Below are 24853 nucleotides of genomic sequence, written 5' to 3'. Positions count from 1 at the left end.
GTGAGTGACTGGAGAGGGCAATGGGCTTCAAGGTCTTGAGAAATACAAATCCTAGCCACGAGGCTGGGGCAACAAAAAAAAAAGCTCAGCAGCTGGGGAGTCCTTGGGAGAAGATGGGAAATCCTCTTCAAAGGAAGGCTTTTCCCACCCAGATCTTGGCAAGCCATGAGCAGTTACGTTTTGCTTATCCAAGGTCCCTTCCTGGCCAGCCAGCTGCAGATTTCACACTTAGAACGGCTGGAGAGTTTCCAAACTCATTCCAAACGTGCTTTTTCCTTTGATGATGACTAAGATCTCAACATATTGCACGTGTGGCTTGTAGAGGTGTGCCCTCAGGAATCCTAATCTGCTATCCAATGGTACCCTGACTTCACAGAGCCACACAAGGGGCACCCATGGCCAGCAAGACCCCACCTGAGAGCTTCCATGGAGCTGTGCTGCTGTTTACCACCAGGTTCTCAAAAGGTAAAAAAGTCTCCTTCTCCTCCTGTGCTACCACAGCTGTTCATTTTGTATAGTAGGGAATAACATGAGAGAAGAGCAACTGGCATTTTACCTATGTATTTCTTTCCCCAGAAATGGCACAGGGGCTTTCCACAGCATCAGGTAGGCTTCCTAATGGCACTTGATGGAAATTCCAGGCTCTTGGCTTTGTCCCAGATCACTGGGAAGGTCAGAGCTCGCAACAAACCATATGCTCAGTCTTGGCTTCCCCTCACACTGCCAAGAAGTGTCTGCAAGGAATCAAGCCAGAAGGAACGTTAACTGATCGCCACTGAAACAGAGCCTTTCCTTGGCTTTCACCTATTTAACTATCAAGAGGCAATGACGGAAGGCCCCGCATTGCCAATAAAGAATGTAGGGTTGGTAATTAATTAGCAGCCTATTGGGATCCTAGCACCTCTCGCCCACAGTGAGCTCTACAGATTGATACAAAGGGGATTTAATGGAAACACAGCAGTTTTCCCGTTATGGCCTTAAGCAAAACAGAACTAGTTTTTGAAGGAACCTCATTTACAGTCCTCTCACATAACTGATGCTTAGCACCTAACCCTGCAGGTAAGGGATTGTATTGGAAAGGAACCTGCCTGCAGAATACTGGAATAAGAGAGAAAATCCCTCAAGTAATTTGGTGAGCTATGTTCACCACTCTCCAAGAATAAGAAAACAGCAAGAGCAGAAGGAAGTCACATCAAGGCAGTCCAAGGCATCCTTAAAGGATGCTCAGAAGACAAGATGAGAAGCAGCTGACAAAAAGTCAAAGAAGGATCCGGGAATGAGACTTCCTTAAGGTTACTGAGGGTCTGACCCACACATGGCAACCACATAACCCACATTTAACCTGCACATCCTTCAGGCATGCATCCCATGTTGTCGCCACACACAAACCCAAATCAGAGTCAGATCTGTGATGTGCATCCTCCTGTGCAGCCCATTTTATTGCCAGCCCTGAATGTAGTCCTCTTTAAAGATAGCGCTGCACATCCCCTGCCCAAGCCTGCAGCTGCTCTCTTCCTAACAAGCTCTCTGGCTCATTAACCTTTCATTTTGCTACTCTTGTTCAAAGATGAGGTGTGCCATGCTTGCTCTCATGTCTATCAGCGAGTTACAGCATCTTTCTGACCCCACCAAATGCCTGTTGGTCTCTCTCACAAGTGGGCTCCATGCTGGGAGGCTCTACATAGCTTTCAGACTCCTGTGATATTCCCAAAAAACCTTGTCTTTTCCTGTCCAACAGACATCACTCCTCTTTGTAGGCTCTCATTTTTTCACATACATATAGCTGTCAGTTCCATGAAAACGTCAGCTTAATGCTCAGTAAGCATCAAGAAACAGATCAAGTGGTATGAATCATTTGGAAAGAAAAAAAAGAACAGAAGAATCTATGATTCACCCACACCTTGGATACTTTGTGCACTTGTGGTCCCTTCATCTCAAAGGGGATATCAGAACTGAAACAGATTCTGAAAAGAGCACAACAGATGGTCAAAAACACAGAGCATAATTAAAAGCACAATTACTGCAGGCACCATGAAGTAGGCTCAGACTCGTTAGCATGTAAGAGGAAAGGCTTGTGGGGAAAAACTACGGCTGTGAAGTCATTACTGGTCTGAAGGGACATCAGCTCTTCATCTTCTCTTGCAAAACAAGAGCAAAAAGGAAGCGGGACCAGTCCCGAGTATCCTGCCTTCCTTAATACCAGGGAGACCATCCTATCTCATTGCTTCTGAAGCTGGTCTTTGCTTTGGATGAGACAAAGGACCAACTATATTTACCTCTAATAGCTCTCATTACCCTCAGGCAAATATCCTCCCTCTTCTCTTTTTTATCGAGAAAGAAAACAAAAAAACCCCACCATCCCAACAGTCTCAGAAGTAGATTTACTACATTTGTGCTGAAGGTCTTTCCTTGCCTCTCCCCATCTGCCATCTTTCATTCATTATGAAGGAATCAGCCCCCATGTTCTATCAGCTCATAGCATCAGTCCACCCACCAGATTTTCAAGGAAGTCATGCTTTGCTTTACTCATACTTTTAGATGGGAAGAACACCCACAGAGCTGCTTACTTGTCTTCTTCAGAATCTTCTTTCGTTGTGATTTCTGCAGGAAGCTTGACAGCCATTAGCACAGCACCAAGATCACAGTCAGAATCACTTCACAGCTACTCTGTTCACCTCCACCAGTCTCACACTTCAGGGGGGAGCTCTCTGGGACAGGCCTCCTCCTTTTATCTTGTGGTTGTACAGTACCAGAGCACCTGAGGCTTTGTTCTACACCTCCCATGCTACATGAAGCCCAGAGGTTTTGCCTCACAGCTCCAGAACCTCCTCACTTCAGCCAGCAGCAGCCTTCAGCCTTGGAATCCAAGTGCTCACCCCACAGCAGCCAGGCTGTGACCCCAGCCTAGGGACATCTTGCCCCAAAATCTGGTTCAGAACATGATTCTGTTTCTACTCACCAATGCAAAACAGAGGCAAACACATCATCAATGAAATGCCTCTGCCTAGCCAAGCTCACCAGTTTCTGGGCATCTTTTCCTTCACCACCCTGCTCCAGGTTCTACACTTCCTATAAAAGCCACTGGTTGACTCCCATCATCTCATCTTCCTTTCACCAGCTGGTCCAGGGATTCAGTGGTCTATGATGACCCCAGATCCTAAGGGCCTTAAAAGAACAAGTTCTCTAAGGCCAAAATCAGGAAAGACTCTCCTCCTTTGGGCATAAGATCTAAGTATGAGAAAGGTTTGGGTTAAGATGGAACCCAGACCTAGAAATATATGCATTGCTTGCCCTACCCTCCCAAAAACTGACCTGTTTCAATGGATACTGTCGAATTAAATGAGATGGATTCTGGCCTCCTATCTCCTAGGCACAGAAAAGGGCAAAGATTTTGGAAAAGATTTCCCACTCAGCTACTGACCACCCCGCTCCAGGATAGGCACTGTGCAGTCATTTTTCACAGTGAATGTGGTTAAGAGCTGGACAGGAGCCTAGAGAGGCAGAGGAATACATAAACAGAGATATATTTGTAAATCTGTCTGGACGAGGCCCAGACCAACTGGACCTAGCTTTGAAGTTGTCTGTGCTTTGAGCAAGGGCCCAGACTGAAGACTCCCTGGGGTTCCTTTCACACAGCATTATCCTGTGACTGTAGGACTGTGTGGCCTTCAAACAGCAGGCATAATATCATTGCTTAGTAAAAGCAAGACTTTTCTCCAGACACAGAGCACACCACAGAGCTCAGCACTCCTCAGCTCCTCAGCAGGAGATACCCACACAGCAGAAGAACCTGGCTCTGTCCCTTAGACCGGTGCCCTTTCGATGCAGGTGAACAGAGCCTGATTTGACAGCATGGCCAGAGCCTTGTAGATAAGCCAGAAGGAGAGGGTGCCCATGGAAAAGTAATTTGAAGGAAAACTGAAGTGTGGGAGTGAAATGCTGATTGGGTTGCATTTGCATTTCAGTAAAAATGCACTGACATCAATGTCTGGCTCTAAAAAAGCATTCCAATTTTGAAAGTAGTTTGTAAGAGCCTTGGTAAAGGAGAGTTCTTGGCAGAGGATGGTGTCTGCAAGAGAAACTCCAGTTCCCACTGACAGATACTCAGAGGATGAGAAATAGTCCTCCTGAACACACAGAAACACCTCAGGACTGGCCTCCAATGAGGAGAGATTTTACATCCTCATCTGGAGATCATCATGGTAAATAAGAGTTTTAGAAAGCCACCCTATAGCCCTGAACATCAAAACAAGTAAACGTACAGCATCTCAGATGTTCTAGAGACGAAGAGGCACAGACTTTTGATGGAGTTCCAACTAATTTCACTATGCACACAAAATCTGGCTTTAACTCTTCTTGTGTTATCAGCCTTAAGATTTCTACCTTCAAGCAGATTTCTAGTAAGATCTTCCACAGAATGGCTGAGCGCAACAATCCACAGCACTCACTGCAGCCAGGACATACTTGGGCCCTTTCGCAGTGCAGCAGTTGGACAGACAGGATGGAGCTGCAAGGATATGGGTTGGAGAAGAGGCTTTCTGTTGCTTACCCTCAAGAATGCAGCAAATGTTTTGGGTGTATTTTCTGAACTGAGATCACTTGAAGATGCTTGGACATTTCTGCCCAGCACCCTCAGACTGTGTAGCAGTGTGGATACTTCTGCTAGTGGGAAACTCAGTCCTGAAGTCCTTGTTCAGGGTTCTATGTCCCCAGAGCAGCACGAAGCTAGGGAAGAGCAAACAGAGCCATGAGAGGAAACATCAGAGTTCCCTTGGAAGAATCCCCTTCATGGAGAAGGGCTCAAGCAATGGTAGGCTCTTCTAGATTACACCTTCCAAATTCCCAGGATCAGCCAGAAAGGGGCTGGGTTGTTATTTCCCCAGTAGTCTACCTCTAGAAACCAAACCTTCTAATACCTGCACACACACAGAAGGGTTCAGCACTGGACATACTCTTGTTTTTTACATACATAATAAATAGGTGCGCTCGCAGCCCAGAGAATGCCCTGCTGCACTGTTCAGCAGCTGGCTGGTATCCTTTTAAATAATCACTGGGTTCTCTAATGGTACTCCCTGCCTTCTGTTCTTGCAAGCAGCCAGCTAGAAGTGTTTATGTGCAGTCAGGCCCCGCACGATGATAATGGATGATAAACATAATTATTTGGGGTCCTGATTGCCTCTGCTTTCTTCATTCTGTTGCTGATGTGCAAAACAGTCTCAATGTTTTCAGTTTTATGGGCAGAAATTTTGAAGATACAGACTTCTTCCTAAAGGAAGAACTGCACATTCCGGGAAACAAACTGTTTAAGGCAACGAGCCGTTCACTGTACTGAGCTGCAGCTGTGGCAGACTTCTGCTTCTTGAAACACCAAGTCTTTAAGATGCATCTGAACACTCTGCAAAGCCAAGGTCAGGGAGTGATGGGAAGTGAGTTTCATTATTCGGCTGTAAAACCAACAGACAGGAAAACATTAGCGATGAACCAGTTAGACTGACTTCTGCTCATTGCAGTGCTGTCACACAGATATCACAGAACTCAGGATTTCGGGAAGCTGAATAACATTAAGTCTCCCAAATCAGCAAAATGTTCCATTAGACCTATCAGTTGAGTGTGTAAAGCTGTGGGGTTGGGGAACAGTTTGCAGCACTAGTCAGGAGCTGACTGCCTTCAGATCTGGAGCAGTGGATGTCTCAGATCAAAATCCAGAATCCAGATCTCCTACCTCTGTTTTAAAACAAAACTGGGATCTGATGCAGCAGTAGTGCTGTGCACAGAGGCTCTGCTCCGCTCCACAAGCCCATGTGCCTAAATCTGCACAGCCACATTCAGACACGGGTGCATGGAGCCATGAGAGACATGCAAACGTACTGTGACACCTAGCAGGATATGCATAGGAGAGAAAAGGGATGGCAAGCCCATCCCCTTGCCGTAGTCTTCTGTCATCTCTCTATTGTCATATGGTTCTTTCTGTAGACCTGGGCTGCAAACTCCCTTTTATATGATCCATATATTCCACATGGTGAGAGATGGAACTGGTAAGGTCAGGATAGCTTGAACAGCAACGATCTTTCCAGCAAATTCAGGATAAGGTGGCTTACTGGGAGAAGGCAGAGAGGCAGCAGGAACAGCAGGGCTGGCAGAGATGATACTCACACCAAGTAGCCCTGCTTCTCTCTATGCTAACCCTATCACGACCCAGCTCCTCAGACAGGTAGTGTCAGGGACACAGTAATGCAGAAAACAATTAGCTCTTTAAGTTTTATTATTAAATAAATACATCAATCCAGCTATCACGAGGCCTTGAAGCCAAAGTAGCCAAGTTAAGGATAGGACTGATGAGAAAAGCCTTAGAGAAAGCAGGTAACAAGAGATGTGTTTATCATAGATGAGAGAGAAGGTTTCTAAAACAAGCAGGCTGCTACACCACAAACATTCCCCGTAGACTGGTAGGGGTGTACAGAGATATTTACACATACAGGCAGGGAGATGTCGATCCCTGGCTGGTGAACAATCAACTTTTATTCTCTCCAGACCAGCAAAGCCAAGATTTTAGTAAACATGTAACCCCAGAAATGTGCCTATGGATTGGGTAGAGCGGAGCCTTGGCTCTCCTTGCCAAATAACAAAGCCATTCTCCTGTGGGTGTTTTCACAGTGAGGCTTCTGTGGGGAGGAAGTGTTTCTAGTGGTCAAGGCAGGGAACGGGGGTTCAGCAGACCTGGCTCCCATCCCTGGCTCTAGGCACATCAGGGAAGCTCTAACGGCAGCAAACGTGCACTCTTGCAGGAGTCACTGCTACCCTCTGTTCACCTCTTCTTGTTCAGGCACAAATTGCTCCTCAGAGGAACACAGAGACACAGATTTTCCCCCACCTGATCCCACTTCCTGACCTTGCAGAGTTATTGCAGAGTCTGTGTGATTGATGCCTGCAAGCTGTCAGAGCTGTTTGGATGACAATCTGTCTGGAAGGTATTGGAAAACGTGCACACGTGAGCAAGAGACATGCAAGTCACACACTCTCTACTTCCCTCCGTGCTCGCAAGCCTCCATCCAGATTTACTCCTTCCACCACTCACACATTTAAATATTCACAAGATGGGCCTGCAGAAAACCTGTGTTATAAAGCAAAGTAGCCAACACTAGCTAAACAGATGCCCTTACAAATACCCAACCCACCTCTTTGGTTGCACAATCTCCGCATTCTACTTACAAAATCAAGTGAATACAAAGACAGACTGAAAGCCTATGGCAGATCCAGCCCAGCCCTACCCATTTCTGGTGGGCTGGCATCAGTGCCCTTTACATCATCCCTTCTTTGTTTCAGCCACAGATGTCATTAACATGCTGCTTACCCCCTCTTCCAGCTCACTGATGAAGACACCAAAGAAGACTGGACGTAACCCTAATCCCTGTGGTGCACCTATAGATAAGCACCACCTAGAAGAGTTCCCATCAACATCATAGTGATGAAGGACTGTTGTCTTGAGGTGTACATAGCTATTAGAGCTAATGACTTCACCTGTCATAGTTTATTTGCAGTGAACACCATGGAGAGAACCTACCAACCTCACTAACAGCTTGTGAAGAAAAAAATGAAAGAAGGAACGGTACATGGTCACCCAGGATGGCTCTGTGTTTAGTAGGCACACCAAGTTCATCGGCTTACGGTGTTTTATCCCACTTCTCTTCCTACTTTCTGTCTCAGTTTTATCTGTATGCTGTTAATCTTTTTAAACATTCTCTCACCTTGTTGGCTGCATTTCAAGAATAGGTGGCATGAGTCAACTGCAGTGGACCAGTGTAAAATGTTGTAAGATACTTCCCTCAAGTGGAAGGAAGAAAAATCACTCAGCTGTGTGTCACAGACTCTGTAGTATACCTCAGGTAGCAGAAAGAAAATGAGAGGTGGACACCTACATGAAGTAGAATCTGCCAACCTGCTTGAAAGGTGTTAGGAGCATATAGAAACTATCAATGATACTGCAAAAAAAAAAAAAAAAAAACACCCAACCCATGCCCCTTCTCTACAAATGTCAGAGCATATAAGAACTCACCTGGACATCCTTTGTAAGAGATAACCTGGCAAATTACTATGAGGACAGATAATGCATATCCACGACCAGGTTTTGAAAATGGCTTGAATGCTCGCTGAGCTGAAGTGTTCTAAGAGCTCCTACATAACATTCCAGCATAAATGGAAGTGGCTGCTTAGAAGCAGCCTGAGGGAAGACATACCTGAGTCCTGTATAACAAGGCTTCTACATCTATTAGGGCCTGCGGCAGGGCTGTGAGGGACAGACAGGAACGGAGGAACCAGATACAGTCTGCAGTCTGCTGGTGGAGCTGGTGTGGGTGGTATCTGTACTCACCCTACGGCTGATGTCTGAACTCATCACCACTGCTTGCCTCAAAGCAGGCGATGAAACATGAACAAAGAATTCAGATCTCGCTGTAGTTTTACTGTTACGAAGATAGCAACTCAGCTCCAGTCTCTTCCACATACACTGAACAGGAGAACATTTCATCTCCTGCAAATAAGAAGAGATAAGAGGGGCCTAGCACAAGGCAGGATTTGTCTCTGTAACTGATCAGTTCAACAAAAGGAAACACAAACCATTTATTAGCGAAAATGAATTGTGCCATCAAGGGAGATGCCTGCAATTATTTCCTTTAAATATCATGTTTCATTAACTGGAAAATATATAATTAATAAACTTGCCCCCTCATTTTTGCTAAGTTTCACTGCAAGGACCTTATTACTGAAATAAATCTTTCTAGCAGTGCGTGTTGACAGAACAGAGGAAGGTGCACGCCTCTGTGTGTGTGATAATTTCCTTATGTGTGAAACTGAATTACTAGGGAGGAATAATCACCTTTCTTCACAGCTAAGACTGTAGATATACCCCACTCTGAGACCAGTTGTTTAAGCTCATGCCTCTTGGAAGCAGGCAAGAAGAGACTGCTTTGGCTGGCAGATTACTTGATCCAAAGACATCAAGCAGATGCAAGCTCTTCTTTCACTGGCAAGTCTGGAGATACAAAAAAATAAAATTTATTTTTTGATTCACAGTCCTTTAAAAAGGTCTCCTGACTATCTAGCTGTTCAGAAAGACCTCAGTGGTTGGGCTGATATCCAGACTCTTTTATAAGCCCCACATTCACCCACCTCACAGCGCTGCACTAGAGCTGCACAACTGTGATCTGTTTTCCACATATATCAGAATTTTTTTGATTTGGGGATGTTTGGTGATGGCTGTAAACAATACCAATTAGAAACACTTCAAAAATGTTGCTGAAATTTGACTCCAAGCATAAAATTCCCCTTAGATTTTGTCTCCACTTGTGATCTTTCCCTCAAGTTAGTTGATTGCCAGTTCAACAAGAGTAATTAAAATATTTCCAAAGGCTGTTCTGGGCAATCCTTTTTGCCTTGCTGCAGGCTACAAATGTTCATGGTTGGCCCTAGGCTGATGTTCATTCCTGCCTGATTTGGCACAAGCAGCAGTGCATGCCAAACATGGAGGAAAGCCTACCTCCATCACGACTCTCCTTCCCAGGGTAGGTGGCAGAGGGACCAAGAGAGCAGTGGCAGAAGGATGAAGCACACAAACACTCACCCAGCAACTTCTGGGTAAGTGAGGAGAAGAGGGCTGTGTGTATTTTAATAAAGCCCTATGGTCTCACTGCTTTTGAGACGTCTGGATGCCCTCAGCAAAGCCAATGGGTTCTAGAGACAAGGGAGAACAAAAGCTCCGCGGGTTGTGTGTGCTGGGAAATGCACAATCCCTACCTTGGTGCAGGTCAGACCCCAAGAAACTATATTAGACAACCTTACCTTGCTGCTGCGCTGAATCTAAATAGAGGAGCCTATTCTCCACATCATTTTAACCAGCATTTAAGAATGTTAGAACAGCCAACCAATTTGATTACACAGAAATTTTTGAGTCAGCAAATTATCTAGTTAAATGATGCATATAGAATTGGTAATTCAACAGCAACAGAAATCTTCTAAAATTTCTTACCAACTAAAGGCAATAACCCTATAAAAAGATGAAAAGAGAGGGCTGAGGATACAGTCCTTGTAGAAGAAATCACAGGAATATTTTAGGTATCACCTACAATGTAACCTTTATGCAGTTACACAAATAGCGCGAGTTGAGTTTGGGTTTAGAAGTAGTGGAATGGAGGCTCTGAAAACATGATGTGATGTATTACATATCACAATTATTTGCCCTGGTTGTGCTCTGGGGGAGGGCATTGTGTATCAGCTCATCTCCATCAACGCGCCTCTCTGCATAAACACTGTGTACAAAAGTATGACTTTACTTTTGTGGACAAAAGCATGATAACACCATGCAACACGTACACTCCCATCCCTCAACAGTTGAGGACCCCTTTGTGCAGACACACTGATTTTTGCATTCCACAGCACCTCTGCTGGGTGAGACCAGGAACACTGGAGAACGAAGATGGAAAAGTTAAACAACTTCACTCTCCAGCTCTTGGGCTGCACAAAGGGGAGGGAGCAGGGAGGCAAAGCATCTGGCTTCACTGCTTCTCTAACAGCCTGGCAGGAAGGCTGCTGTCAATTCCACCTTCTGCCTTGTTGGAAGAAAGTAGAAGTGACAAGAGGCCCTCCAGGCAAGCAGCCAGGAACCAGAAATTCAATTGAGCTACCTCCCAAAACTGGACTTTTTTGGAGACCCCTTTCCCTGAAATTGTTTTGCCTTTAAAAAAAATTTCTTCGCGGTTCAGGGCCAATTCATCATCCCTGGTCTCCTGGCTCTCCTTTCCTCCAAAAGCATGATTTGCACAAAAAGATTTCCATTTTCTGGGCTGCTCTACAGCCAGCCTCGCCCACAGTGAATACATACACACATAAATATGCACTCACACGCACGCACAGATACAAACATTGTTATTTATAGATAGAAGCATTGCCACAGATAAATACACGGGTGTGTTTCCCTCCTATATAACACATGAGAGAGAAGCAATACTGCAGCTGAATTCACTCTACACTCGCTGATTAGGAAACAGAGTGTGGGACATACGGTCTATCTCTAGGGCTTAGACCAACTGGTTATTGGCTGGTGCTGTTGTTCTCTAACAAGCCCCTGGATATATCACTGTGGCTGCAGAGAAATGTAGCTGAAAGAGCCTTTCACTGTCAGTAGCAATCTGTCACTTCATGTATCTTACCCTATCTCTTCCAGCACAAAAGCTTGGGAGCTGCAAGTCAGCTAGGAGAAAGGTCATTCTGCAGGTAGGCTCTGGTGTTTTTCTTTATTTCTGGGAACGTGTGGCCAGCTTGAGGCACCGTCTGGATGCTTCAGCATGTGTTTCAGCTTCACATATGCCTGGCTATAATTTAAGACAAGAGAGCATTTCCATTACAAACCCCATTTTTCCCATGGATTTATTTCCCCTCTATTTGGCTTCACTCTGGAGTGGACCTTCCCTGAATATATTCACAGGCAGGGAGAAACTATTTTTCTCGTGCAATGTTTAAATCCAGCTCGGGCTCTTTTGGTTGTAAGATGGTGAAAGAAATTACATATGCACACAAACACTCCTGAGCACATACAAAAAGCTTATACAAACACATGCCCGCAGAGAGATCTGTTACAAAAAAGACAAGCCAATGCAAATAAGCTCAATTTTAGAAGTGAATTAATTTGACTGACTTTATTATCCTAAATTATTAACAAGTTCTAGCAAACTTAGAATGCAATAACCACACATGGGCTTTCATCTGAGTTAAACGGAAACAGATAACTTCTCCTGATAGACGTGGTATCAGCATAAATCTGCAACAGCAAAGTTGGAGGCAGAAACTCAACACAGGACCCCTCTCTTTGCAGGTTTGTGCTCCCAACTCCTGTGTGGTTCTCCTCCCTGAAATACTCCAGTGAAATGAATCACTCCCCAACAATGCCAGAACTCCCCTGTTTTCATGAACACCAGCTGAAACCTGACCTCCACAGCATTCTAATCTGTTTATGGCTTGGTCTGGCTCAGTGAGCCCATTTTGGGGGCATTTTTTTTTTTAACTCCTTTATTGATTCTACTTTGATGTAGCCCAATAAAGCACACCGACAGTTTGTGCTGACTAGTGCCTCTAGTTCCAAGAGAGCCTTCATCCCACTTCTGATGGCACTCAAGAAGGATGATGTTATGACACCAAGCTGAGTGGTGCAGTCGATACGTTGGAAGGAAGGGAAGCCATCCAGAGGGACCTGGACAGGCTGGAGAAGTGGACCCATGAAAACCTAATGAGGATCAGTAAAGCCAAGTGCAGGGTGCTGCATTGGGTCGGGGCAATCCCAGGTACTTATACAGACTGGGGGAAGATCTCCTTGAGAGCAGCGCTGCGGAGAAGGACTTGGGGGTCCTGGTAGATGAGAAGCTGGACATGAGCCAGCAGTGTGCGCTTGCAGCCTGGAAGGCCAACTGTGTTCTGGGCTGCATTAAAAAAGGGGTGGCCAGCAGGGAGAGGGAGGTGACTGTCCCCCTTTACTTGGCTCTTGAGAGGCTCCATCTGCAGTACTGCGTCCAGGCCTGGGGCCCCCAGTACAGGAAGGACGTGGAGCTCTTGGAGTGGTTCCAGAGAAGGGCCACTAAGATGGTCAGAGGACCTCTCCAATGAAGAAAGATCCAGGGAACTGGGCTTGTTTAGCTTGGAGAAGAGAAGGCTCTGGGGAGACCTCACTGTGCCCTTCCAGTACTTGAAGGGAACGTATAAACAGGAGGGGGAACGGTTGTTTACGAGGGTGGACAGTGATAGGACAAGGGGGAATGGTTTCCAACTGAGACAGGGGAGGTTTAGGTTGGATATTAGGAGGAAGTTTTTCCCCCAGAGGGTGGTGACGCACTGTACAGGTTGCCCAAGGAGGCTGTGGATGCCCCATCCCTGGAGGCATTCAAGGCCAGGATGGATGTGGCTTTGGGCAGCCTGATCTGCTGGTTGGTGACCCTGCACGTAGCAGGGGTTGAAACTAGATGATCATTATGGCTCTTTTCAACCCAGGCCATTCTATGTTATACCCAGGCTTGTCGTTCAGCTATGCTGTAGATTCCCTGGGTAACCCCACAAGGGCTCCACAGCCCTTCTGTTCTTTACCTCTCCTCTGGTGATCACCTCTCCTCTGGTGAAATGGGGATATCAGCTTTCCCCTACCTTGCTGCAGTGCTGTTGTGCTATCTAACTTAATGCAAATCTTTCCAGTGCTACAAGAAGCCTGATCAGGCAGCCAGGAATGCTACATATTTATCCCATCAGGAACACTACCCATTTATCCAATCAGATGGAGATGCTGTGGTTGTCCTCAGGATATGTGGTATTCTCTCTTCTTTTCTTGATCTTTCCCCTGAGGCTGGGAAAACACTGAGAATATGGTCCAGGAAAAATGGTTAGTGTTTTCCCATAGTGTTTTATGACTCCTAAGTACAATGTAATCATTTTCTCTAATGTGAACTTTTTGTTAAGAGGACACGACAACAGGGCAGAGAGCTGCAGAGACTGTAAACGTGAGCTCAATTTACCCACAGAGCAGATGAAAGTTCCTGTTGTATTTTTCATCTAAGTACAGCAAATCCCTCTGCCAAGCTACAGCCAGGTGGCCACAAATACTGAAATGCTAACTGCCTGCACAGCATGCAGGCAGGCACGCAGTGAGTCCTTCCAGGAAAGCAATGCCACCTGTCAGCAGCGCTGGGAGCTGGGGGACAGCTCTGGAAGCATTGGAGAGCTGCTGGATTCTCTGTCACCATGAGCCTCCTGCAGTTAGGAAACACTGGTAGGGTTTCATTCTTCATCAGCCACCGCTGCACTCTGCAAGTGATGTGGCAGAGATGGCATTAGGCCAACAGGAGCTATATGTGGTGAAAATGCAGCTCATTGCTCAGCAAAGAGGAGAAAGACAAAAGAAAACATGGGCTCTAAACCTACCTGGATCTGCTGCCTCTACTGCTGCAAGAAGGGGGCCTGGCAACCAAGCTTATTGCACATTCAGTTAGCATCAGAGCAGGAGCACTAGCTTCAGGCTCCTCATTTATACACAGAAGAAAAACTGAAATGCCTCCCATTCCCTCACCTTGCACAGGACCAAGAGGAGAATTTCATTCCACAAGTGGAGAGTTTTTTCATTCCACACAGTCTGCGAGCTGTAGGGGTAGGAGCATACACAGCAGGACGATGGGCAGGCGGATGGATGGCAGTGAATGCTGCAGGCAAGCTGAAGCACAGGCAGACAGCTTGCTGCGTGTTCCAGAACCAAGAGCTGCTTGAATTGCTGCAGGTATTGCAACAATCCTGGGTGGCATGATGGACATGGAGCCTGTGCTGCCTCACATGCTGCATAAGCAAGGGTTCCACCTGTGCCTCCCTCAATATCTCCCTCCATTCCCATATGCCGAGTGATCTGGACTGCTGGGCCCGGCAGGACAAACACACCAGGCTTCCTGGCGGCTCAGCCAGGACTTATGAAGCCATCACGCACTCAGGCTGTCTCTGAACAGTGCCAGCATGCCTTGGTATGCTGCCTGCTTTTCACCTGATTGTCATTTTGGGATGCTATCGCTGAAAGGCATTTTGGAGCTTGAAGACCTGCTGTGGAGAATGAGGCCAAATTCTCATCCCTTCCGCCTCCCCACTTCTCCCCTGCTTTCTCTTTTCTGGAAAGTTTTCCCATGCTAAGTATAGTTCCTAACAGGTGTGTGACCAGAGGGGACTGTCAGGGATGCAGCTGTCCCCACCGAGGCTGGGATCCATCTCCATCTGTCTCACTGGAGCTATCCCTGTGTTCTTCGGCCATGGGCTGGGGGAGCTTCAGAGACTCAGACAGGGAGGAGCGATGTGTACAGGCACAGAGGGAGGATAACCGTTCCAGGGAACGCCACAAACAAAGCCTTTGACATCAAACTAATGCATCCTCTGAGGCTTTTAAAGAGCCCTTGCCACACACAGGCAGGCTGCCAGCTAACTCATCTCTCTTCCTTGCCATGCTAGCAGCCTGATGCCAAGGTCAGGCTTTAAATGAAAGCTGACTGCTTTGCAATCCCCAGGGCCTCATTTGGGGATGCCACAAGACTGGTAAGAATCAGCAGAAAATACTTGACTGGAGCCAGCTCCAGCGACATTTGGGGCCTCTCTGCTCCCACACACACCTTTTACCAGGGCGTAACACCTTCAGATGCAGACACCAGCAGGAGTTTCATCTGGACACTGTCCATATGAGTAGCAGCTCTGGAAGCCCTGACAGTCTGGACTTACTGTGAAGCTTTCAGAAATAGGGTGTTGTTCTCCAGTCCCCAGCTCCGCATGCTAAATTCCACTTTTGTTACTACAAAACTGGCATTTCAGCTCCCACAGCTGAAAAGTCTGAGAAAGTGGCTCAGAGATGAAAACCCTGCTCCCCAGACCTACAACAAACAAGAAGAGTTAAAGCCAGATTTGTAATCTCTAAGGTTATTAAGCCAGTTTTGTGGCCATCTCAGGCAGCTCTGGCATCCTTTGTAGTTGGTGACTCACTGAACAAAGGGGATCTGACCAAGGGGACTGGGGTGGTTCTCTCCCATGCAGAGATTTCTGAAGCTGGAAGAGAGGAAGCACAGAAAACACAAACAGACACTTGAGAGGCATTTGCAAACTACCTCAGAGCCAAAATTTCCTCTCAGTCCCGTCTGCACATCTCTGCAAACCTATCTGGCCTTTATGCAGTGCTTTAGAACAATTTGACCCACAGTCTGAACAACAGAATTAAGCACTAGGTCAGCAGAAAAAAGAAAAAAAAATGACTGCAGCTGCTTATTATTGCTTGCTATTGAAGAGTTATTGTTACTACAGAACGTTTGTTTCCCTGAGCCACATTGTGTAAGTGTCGGTGCCTTTGCTAGATTTAATGGTCCAATTATCATGGGCTGTGTCACCTCCTCCCCTTTCTACATGACAAGACCTGCTCTCCTGCCTTCATTCCCCTCTGCTGTTTTGCTAGCAGGCAAACACACCTCTGCCGCTCCTTCGTGGGTAGCCTTCCTTGTAACTTCTCCCATGCTTGGAGTGGGCGGAAGAGGTGGAGTGGAAGAGGCAGTCTCTGGGCTGGGTATCTCACCCTAAAGATGTCTGGCTGGGAGAGGGTCTTCTCCGGATGAAAGCTTTTACTTGGTGCAAATGCCACCGGAAGTTCTCAATTAGAGTTAGTCACATCAGAGTCTTCTCCCAGACACTGCAGTGAGCTCTGGTCCTCTGGACACTGCTGTACGCCATCCTGCTCAGAGGCTGCCATTAACTGCTTTGGCCAGGATGTCCAAGGAGACAAGGAGTGACAGGGCACTGCCAGACAAGAAACTGCTTCCATCCCCTGAAACAGGTGGTGACCAAAGACCAACTAGTCTGCTATTAGCTTCACAAACCCTAAGAAATATCCTACAAATATTCCAGAGGGAAACAAATTGACTTTTGGTACACTTCTGCTTGTAGGGCAGTGCCTCTGCCAAAAATCCATATAGACATGGACCTGGTCAGTCATTCTCCATCCCCAGACGGTCACCGTAAAGCAAGGGAAGGTCAGTTTAAAGTAGCAGGAAGGGAACAGGAGCCGGCTGGGCTGGTGAGGAAGGGGCTAAGCTCCCCTTCCGGACCCCAAGAGCAGCCTGCGGCAGGCCATCCATGGCATACCCTGACTGCTGTATCTGAGAACACCAGCTCCCCACCAGGATATCAAAAAAGCAGTATAACAAATATCATTAGAGAGTTTCGCAATAGAATCAGACATTTATGGGAATAAGAACATCATCCGCAGTGACAGTAGCTCAAATGAAAATCATAACAGCTATTGATTTGCCTGCTTCAGGGTATAAGCTGCTTGCCAGCTGGGGTCAGAGGGAAATCTCCCCCCATAGGGTAGTACTGCACAATTATACGCATTATGGGACTTTTATGCCTTCCTTCAAGGCATCCGGCCTTGGCTTCTGGTGGAGACATGGAACTGGGCTAGGACTGTTGGTCTGTTCAGCTCAAACATTTTTTATGTCCTAAAATAAAATTAAGGGTTCTCTCACTGAGATACCACACAGCAGAACTGCCCACTCTGTGCATCACATCTGCAAGGCAAGAGTGCAACCAAAAACTCCAAAAGCTCCTGGAGTGCCACCATGCCCAGTCCCACCACCAGCCTGCTGTAGGGTGCAAGCAATCTGTCTTTATTTCTTGTGGGGTCACTTTTCTGCCTTAAGATGCTCACCCCCAGGGCAGATGAGCACCACGGGAGCACAAGGAAAGCTCCGCTTGAATGGGTGCACCAGCACGCATGGGTGATCTGGGTCCTCATGCCCCACATGGGGACCCAGCCACTGGCAAAACAGCTGTCCAGCAGGCCAGGCTGGCTGTGGAAGCAGGAACAGTGGTCTTAAAAACTTCAAGATCCACATGGAGGTCCCTTCTGCTTGCATGAAACAACACCTCATCCATCACTCTGATAGCCAGACAGTGCCACCCATCTTCATTTGACAACACCTTCAATCTACAAACACCTAGATTAAGTCTCACAACCAGTCTGGGAACCGGTCAGGATCCTTTTACCAAGCCAGGGGTGCATTTCCTGGCTCAGACACACCACAGGGTTTGGTCTCAAAGAATTCCCATCATGACTTCTAGGATAGGATTTTCTGAGAAGCCACTGCACCCCCATCTTGTTGAGCCAATTATTTTGGTGTTTAAGTGGAAGCCAAATTCTGCAATTGCAGAGCATGTGGTTGACTTGTGGCTTGCCCTAAAGGAACCAATAGCGCTGCTGGGAACACTGGTCCAGGAGCCCTGAGCCTGGCTTTCTGCAAATCATAGAGCCTACTGCTTACATGCCTGTCCTGGTGCTCCTGTGTCTCTGCTGGGGCCAGAACAGCTCTGGAAATGGTAGGGCCTGAACTGCTTCTGTAGATGAATAAGGGGATCTTGCTATAAAACCGCAGTAACTCCTGGGACTGACAGGCATCCTCCCCACGTATGCTGGTTTGACTTAAAGGATGGCATCAGCATCCCATAATGCCCATAACTGCGCAGTATTACCCTCTGGAGGGAGATTTCACCCTGACCCCAGTTGGCAAGCAGCTTATTTCACAGGGATAAAAGGCTAAAAATTTAGGATCTGACTTGGAAGCACTGTAAGGGAGGCTGCACTCAAGGTTATTCCAGCTAGACAAGATTTTTAAATACAATCCTCAGTGCATCACAACCACTGCAGGCCCTGTCTGCTCCCCTCTAACACAGAACCATTCCCCCAGTGCTGTCTGTCTAGGGGAACAAAGTCCTTACTCATGTAGGGATGTTGACCAAATCATAAAGAAGATGTAATGACATTGTCTTGGCTGACATGCTGATCGATGCTTTTCATGCAAAATTATGCTTTCTGCGACTAATAAATATTGATCTTTTTTGGTTCCTGTGTAGCACTGTAATAAACAGTGACTCAAATATCTGCCAGCACTGAGCATCCTTGCTCCTTTGCAGCCCCCCAGCCCCCTGCAGTCACCACCAGCACCCTTTTGCACTTTTTGGTGTTTTTAGGTTTGCCTGAGCCCAACAGATGTGAGAGCACCACGCATGATCCCATGGAAGGAAGAGAGCAAAGACGCATCTTATGTAATTCTTCTGTCCTCTTGAACGGTGCTTGTTACTTCTTCATAGGATGAAGTAGAAGTTAAATGGAATTGGAATGAGGGCTGGAGAGGGATGTCAGAGTCATGTCCTGGGCACATTTGGGATAATAAACAGGAGAAAGTGGACCAAACAGAGAACAAATGGAAACATTTGCCAGTACTTGACAGGGGAATCTCGCAACCTGTAATGGGTACGGTCAGACAACTTGAAACTCTGTCAATCAAAGCTTGGAGCTCAGTAGCAAGTGCCTGGCTACTAGCTTTGCAGGACACAAGACATCCATCTAACCCTGCGTTAAACACTGGGCCAACACCACAGCTGTCCTGCTCTCTTTGCTCCTCTTCTGGAGAGGGGGCAAGCAGTGCCCTGCGTTTCACACCCACTTGGCTCCCTCACCTTGCTCAGCACTGTATCCAAGTGCAAAGCAGCAGTGACTCAGCTCTGCTCCCATAGCAGAAATGTTCACAGATGAAGAGATTGTCCTCTCCAAAGGGTCTGGTGTGAAATAGCCTCAGGAGATGGAACAAGCACATCACAGTGCAAAGCAAAACCCTGTAGAGCTGTGCAAGCCAGAAGCAGCTGAGATTTCACCTATGCCTCCAGAACTGCAAAGCCAAGGGAGGGATCCTGCTGCCCTACTGGAGTTATGCACCCTACCTCAGGGACCTGGAGAACACCAGCAAGAACACAGGTGTTTGCACAGTTTAGGTAACGCCAGAGCTGAGCGTTCAGAACAACGCTGCTGGGACACAAGTACATGATAGCTACATCTTGGGTTGGGTTCCCAAATTTTCAGGGGACCCTGGGCCCTGTTTTCTCCAGGTGTTGCTGCACTGCTTCTTCTCCTCCCATCTCAATCAGAGAATGGAGCTGCAGCGGAGAGCGTGAAGTGCGAACTCACATATAGGGCTGCAGATAGATTGATGATGACAGGCAGAGGCCTGGGTTCACTCACTTCTGTCTGGTAGACACACAAGTGATTGAATTTGCTCACTACACATTTGTGGGAGTAGATTGCTTTCTTTTGCTGAAGGGAAAGGACCAGATTCATAACCAGCATGAGCAAAGGAGTTAGGTTGCAACAGTGAACCACAGAGCATGAAGGGCCAGAGGTCTGTGGTGTTCTGTACAATCTCAGGCATTCCCATAGGTGCTGCACACAACTTGCTGTAGACGACACTACTCACCGCTCCTCTCTCTACCACCGATCTGCCATTATCTTCTTCCTCTTGGGAAACCGCTGTAACGCATCCTATCCCTTTTCTTTCTGAACACTGCAGACAGACAACAATCTGTGCTGCCTTCTGTGACCTTTGGCAGTATCTGAAGGTGCTCAAGGCAGCCCAGGTCTCATGAGTGTGCCCACTCCTGGTCCTTCCAGCACAAAACCTGCTTTCACCAGCAATTTTAATGTGCCCTATTTCCCCTTCGCCATGCAGACTGCTGAGCAGGCACTTAAGGCCAAAACTCTGCAAATAAAAACACAGGTTCTGGACTATGGAGCTTAATATATGAGAGCATCTCACCTAGGCTGTGAATGTGTTCACTGAAGGGCTCCCCCAGCCCTGAGACTCTTGCCTTCCCCATCCCCCTCCTGGGAAAATCAGAGAGACCAAGGGCTGCTGGTCCAGCACATTTGCAGGAGTGGGAGTTGAATCAATGAAGCTCTGAAAGCCAGTGGGGAAAGTCATTCTGCACCTTCCTGACACTGGGAATAAATGATTCAGCGGGAAAGAAAAAAAATAATACAACAACCCTCAAAATGAGGCTGGAATTACCCAGTGGAGAGATATTTCATCTTGAGGAATTGCATTTGCTGCAGCGTTCATCTCACTGAGCCACAGCCAGGCTTTAATATCCAGCAAAAGGTCAAACCTAAATGGGAATTGTTTCAGCTTGCCAGAGCCCCCAACACCAGCTCGCGGGCTGTGAGGGAGAGATGAAGGCATGTGTCCCTCCCTAGAATCACTTTGCACACCTAACAGCACTCCAGGCACTCTCAGAGGTTGAAGTGGCTCAGCAAACATTCATCAGCCCTTCCCATCCTGCCAAGTATTATCACGCCCAGTTTATTAGCAATCATCTTCCCTATTAATTCGATAGCACTTGCCATCTCAACCCTACCTTCAGAATCACTCGTCATGCCAAAGTCAAAGGACCTGGAAGCAATGCAGGGCTCAGCTGTACAGGCGCTGTTTTGGTCACAAGACACACTACCTCACTGGTGGCCCTGTGACAAAAGGATTGGTAGAGTTAGTTCTCAGAGACAAGGCAGAAAGCATCATTGGGCCAGAGGTGGCTCTGTGACCTGGCAGCAGTAGTTTACAAGTGGGGGTACTGCTTTGACACAAAGGCAATGCTTTTTGGCACTGTCCTTCAGTTTTACTTAGTCTTACTCTGTCCTCTCTGCAGTTTGAGAGTTGGGGATCTCCTACTGCTGCAGCACTGAAACTGGGATGGAAGACATGTGGATCTCTAAAGGTTTTGCTGATCACTTTCACCTGCCTCCTCCACCAGAGGAATGGCAGGCGCACAAGGCACAGCAGGAGTTGGTCCCTGTGCCAAATCCAAGGCCTCTAACAGGCACTGGGGTGTGACTGGACCATGGATGCACAGCTCTCTTCCGGATGGGTTCCACACACAGTTCAGCCCAGGCCAAAACAAAGGAGCATGGCCTGCACTCAGTGCCTTTGGCAGAGGGGCTGCATATAGGAGGAACAAACCTGTCTGCTTGGGTGTCACGAGCAGGGTGAATTTGGGGTGAAGGCTGGGGGCTTCCAGATGTTTTCACTCAAGACATCTAAGCAAGGCACCTGCTTATCGTAAAGGAAGGTGGGATTTCAAGGCCCTTGACTGCTGCAGGAGGCAGCTGTCAGTTCCATGATCATCTGGAAACATCAATGCTTTAAACATATTCTCTGTGCAGAACTGCAGAGACTTTCTACCGTGCCCTAGTCCTGACCTGCTGCCCTGGCAGCTGCTCTGCCCCTCGTTCCTGACCTGTTTCTCAGCTCACCTCCTGCACCACCAGTGCTGCTGGCCCCAAGAAACCCCAGCCCCCTCAGATTTCTCATGTAAGAAATTTGTTTTTATGAGGATCACGTTGCACACTTGGGTCTGCCTGGCAGCACTGGACCCCTGTGCCTCCTCTCAGCTCCTTTGTGTACAAGTCCTGGGTGGTCCTTCAGGGCTGCGGAAGCATTCTCCTCACAGCCAAATGCCTCACAACCTCCACGTACATTTTGTTCTCCCTCTTCTTTCTTCTGCTTTGGTCTTCCACTTGTTTCCTTCCACAGATCTGCTCAGCCTCTCCCCAGTAATCTGCACTCCTCTCCTACCCCTCAGACTCAGCTCTGCCCTCTCGGAGTTCAGTGTCCCTAAATTGGGTTGCAGTGGAGTTCTCCTGGAAAACATTGGGCAGATAGGGTGGGAGGAAGGCAGAGCTTCCTGCTCTCCTGCTCCTCACCCTTCTGTATGACCAAAGTGAGGGCTCGAGGGACAAAAGAACTGAACAGAACCCTTCCTATAACGTCGCACTGTCCACTCAAGAGGGAATGAAGCAGACAAGCAAACTGAACAGAGGAAGATTTTACCTATGGCAGGGATGACAATCTGCTTGAGCTTTGAGGTTTAAAGCAAAACTGGTGTCAAGCTACAGGCAAACTACAGAAACTGTGAGGAAACAGAAAGAGGTGAGAATTGGCTACTCTCCTGACAGCGCTGTGCCTTCCACCTTCTGTCTCACTTCATCCATCATGACCTGAAGCCCTCCTGTTTTCCCGTTCAGGAGTACATTAAGCTCGGCCAAGCAGTTTCCCTTCAGCCCCTTCCTGATGAGCAAGCTGCCACCTGTGATGAGTTACACACTGGTTTCCGTGCTGGTGTGGGCAAACACCCACAGGGAAACACCTGAAACTATCACTCTCACTTTCACTTGTGACTTAAGCCAGATTTCATTATGTACAGAAGGATTAAATTTTGCTAAGGCTAAGACGAGACCTTTTTTGTTCAAATATTTAGAGTTGAAGCTCACCAGAAAGCCAAGAAGATTCTGCTGGATAGAGCTCAACTATCCAACATCCTCCAAAGGAAAACAGGGTTTTAATGTGGTATGTAAAAAATCCAGGGACATCCAAAAGTCATCCCTCACGATTGTTCCATGGCCAAGCTGAGTCCGTGCTGTACATCATGCTTCTGAAAGAAGAAGCAGCACATTCATCTGGAAGAACTGGCTGGCCTTGTCTTCCCAATAACGATGAACATGTGGACATTGCCACAGTGGGTCAAACAGCTTCTCACATGGTCACGCTAACAGAGGAGGCTGCTCAGGCCTAAGTACGACAGCAGAAAATCAAACAACAGACAATATGCACACTGTAACATTCAAAGTATGTTCCTTCCTTGTCTGTTGACCATCCCTAGATGCTTCCTGAAAGTCAGGCCCTCCCATGCTCACCTGTTTGGGCACCTACCTCCCCCAGCCACTCTGCAGAAGTAATGTTTTACTAGCAGAAGGAAGGGTGGACTCACCCTTCAGACATTTGGGTGCTTGAGGATTGCCCCTCATTCACCCAGCTGCCCGATTGCTTCTAAACATGTCTGTTTGCTGATAAATCATTTTCTTGGCATGTCAGCCTCTATCTTGAGCGTCCCCCATCCACCTCTGCAACTGTTCATGTTCAGTGAGCGCATATGAGGTTTAATAGTTATATAGACCAGATCTGACAAAGCTCCCGTGGCAGAAGCAGAACCCAAGTAGAATTGCTCTCTCCATTCTCTGCTTCTTTACAAAGGTCAAGGGGTAGTGGAGAGAAGCTGATCTACTGATGAGCATGGGCAGAACCCCCTTGTGGACAGCTGATCTTCAGATGTTACTCCCACGGGACGAAGGCCATGTAGATCTAACATCCTTACTTCCTGGGTGGATAACCAGCTTCCCCAGGGAGTCAGCGACTTTCTGAGACTCTCAAATAGGAAATGAAGAACCTCAGTGTCTTTGAGGATTTCTCATCAGTCTCCCAGTGCCTTGGGCACAGCATAAGCAAGCTCTCCACACAGATAAACTCTGTTCTCTCATGCAATCATGTCCTGGAAAGGGCTCAGCAGCAGCCTCAACCCATGCTGACTTTCCTCTGTTGGATACAGCAACATGTACAAGGGACCCTGGAGGGATCCCCCAAACCCAGTAGGCTCACAGACTGCAGGAGCATATACTGCTTCTTCCTCTTGGTCACCAGCATCTTTCCCTCTGATTATGTGAGATGCAGACCTACAACCGGCAGCTCGATGTTTGCTCTATGCTGCAGAATAAGGGAACACTGAGGAGGGAATGCAGACAATATCCTAAACAAATCTGCTGTTTACAAAGTCCCCTGTAAACTGTTTACATTGCTGGGGAGAAACCATGGAGGAACAGCAGCTGGAGCATGTTCTTCCCAGTGCTCCTGTGGGAGTGGAACTGATGCATGTCTGGAAAGGGTGCAAATGTATGGGGGGGGACAGAAGAGGCAGCAAAATCCCACACCACTCACTCTCCTAGCCTGCCAGGATCTCTGGCTACCTCTGTGCGCACACGCTCAACAAGCTCAGGTGGGGCTGGTATGGTAGGGCTCTAAGTGGTATGGCTGGGACAGCTAGAACAGACGCAGGCACCAGGAAGAGCCAGCTCAGGCTCTAGAGCACTGTGTGGGGTGGCAGAGCTGGTCAGGGGGTGCTGGGTGAGCTGCCTCCCAGCTGTCATAGGAAGCAGACCTGAAGGAGCCTGTCCTGCCCGTCCCCTGGAGCCCATCGGCTCTCTGGTACACACGAAGTGTCTTGTGACTCTCACCCCATGAAAACTCGATATGTGGCTCACAAGGGCAGTACGGCTGGTCTCCTGTTCTATTATACACATGTAGAAAGTGGCTAGAAATGGGACCTCAGAAATACTAGCAAGAACATTTTGAAGTCCTGGCATAAAATAAAAGCTTCAGTGTGCCTCTAATCTGCCCCACTTCCTGTCCACACAAACCTCTTTCAAATGTCTGTGCACGGCAATGCGTCAGCACAGTGCGGTGAGCTCGGCTGAAGCACCCGTGATCGCATCCACCATATCTCCCCAGGACAACAGTGGGCCCAAGGCAGTCCAAGGGCTGACTCCATGACAAGAAAGGCTTCGGTGGAAGAAAGAGAAGGGTTAAAAGTAAAAGATATCCTTTCC

The 24853-nt window shown here is 47.5% G+C and overlaps 1 protein-coding gene across 24 annotated transcripts in view; it reads right to left on the bottom strand.

Moving 5' to 3' along the window:
* NEO1 (neogenin 1) overlaps positions 1–24853 on the bottom strand; it is a 279790-nt gene that overhangs the window by 228836 nt on the left and 26101 nt on the right. For 18 of the 24 annotated variants that reach the window (XM_040706582.2, XM_046898900.1, XM_046898908.1 and 15 more), the window contains 4 exons: positions 20779–20884; positions 11202–11363; positions 8873–9028; positions 8235–8527 (listed from right to left, as the gene is read on the bottom strand). The exons of 2 other annotated variants lie outside the window; for them this stretch is intronic. The gene's annotated coding sequence lies outside the window, so the exon portion shown is untranslated. The remainder of the gene's footprint in view (positions 1–8234; positions 8528–8872; positions 9029–11201; positions 11364–20778; positions 20885–24853) is intronic. 4 more of the 24 variants (XM_046898897.1, XM_046898898.1, XM_046898896.1 and 1 more) reach the window with 4 other exon arrangements.

This window comes from Gallus gallus, chromosome 10 (assembly GCF_016699485.2).
Source record: "Gallus gallus isolate bGalGal1 chromosome 10, bGalGal1.mat.broiler.GRCg7b, whole genome shotgun sequence".
Classification (NCBI taxonomy): Eukaryota; Metazoa; Chordata; class Aves; order Galliformes; family Phasianidae; genus Gallus; species Gallus gallus.
The sequence above is the reverse complement of the archived record's forward strand: the minus strand, read 5'-3'. Positions and strand labels throughout refer to the sequence as shown.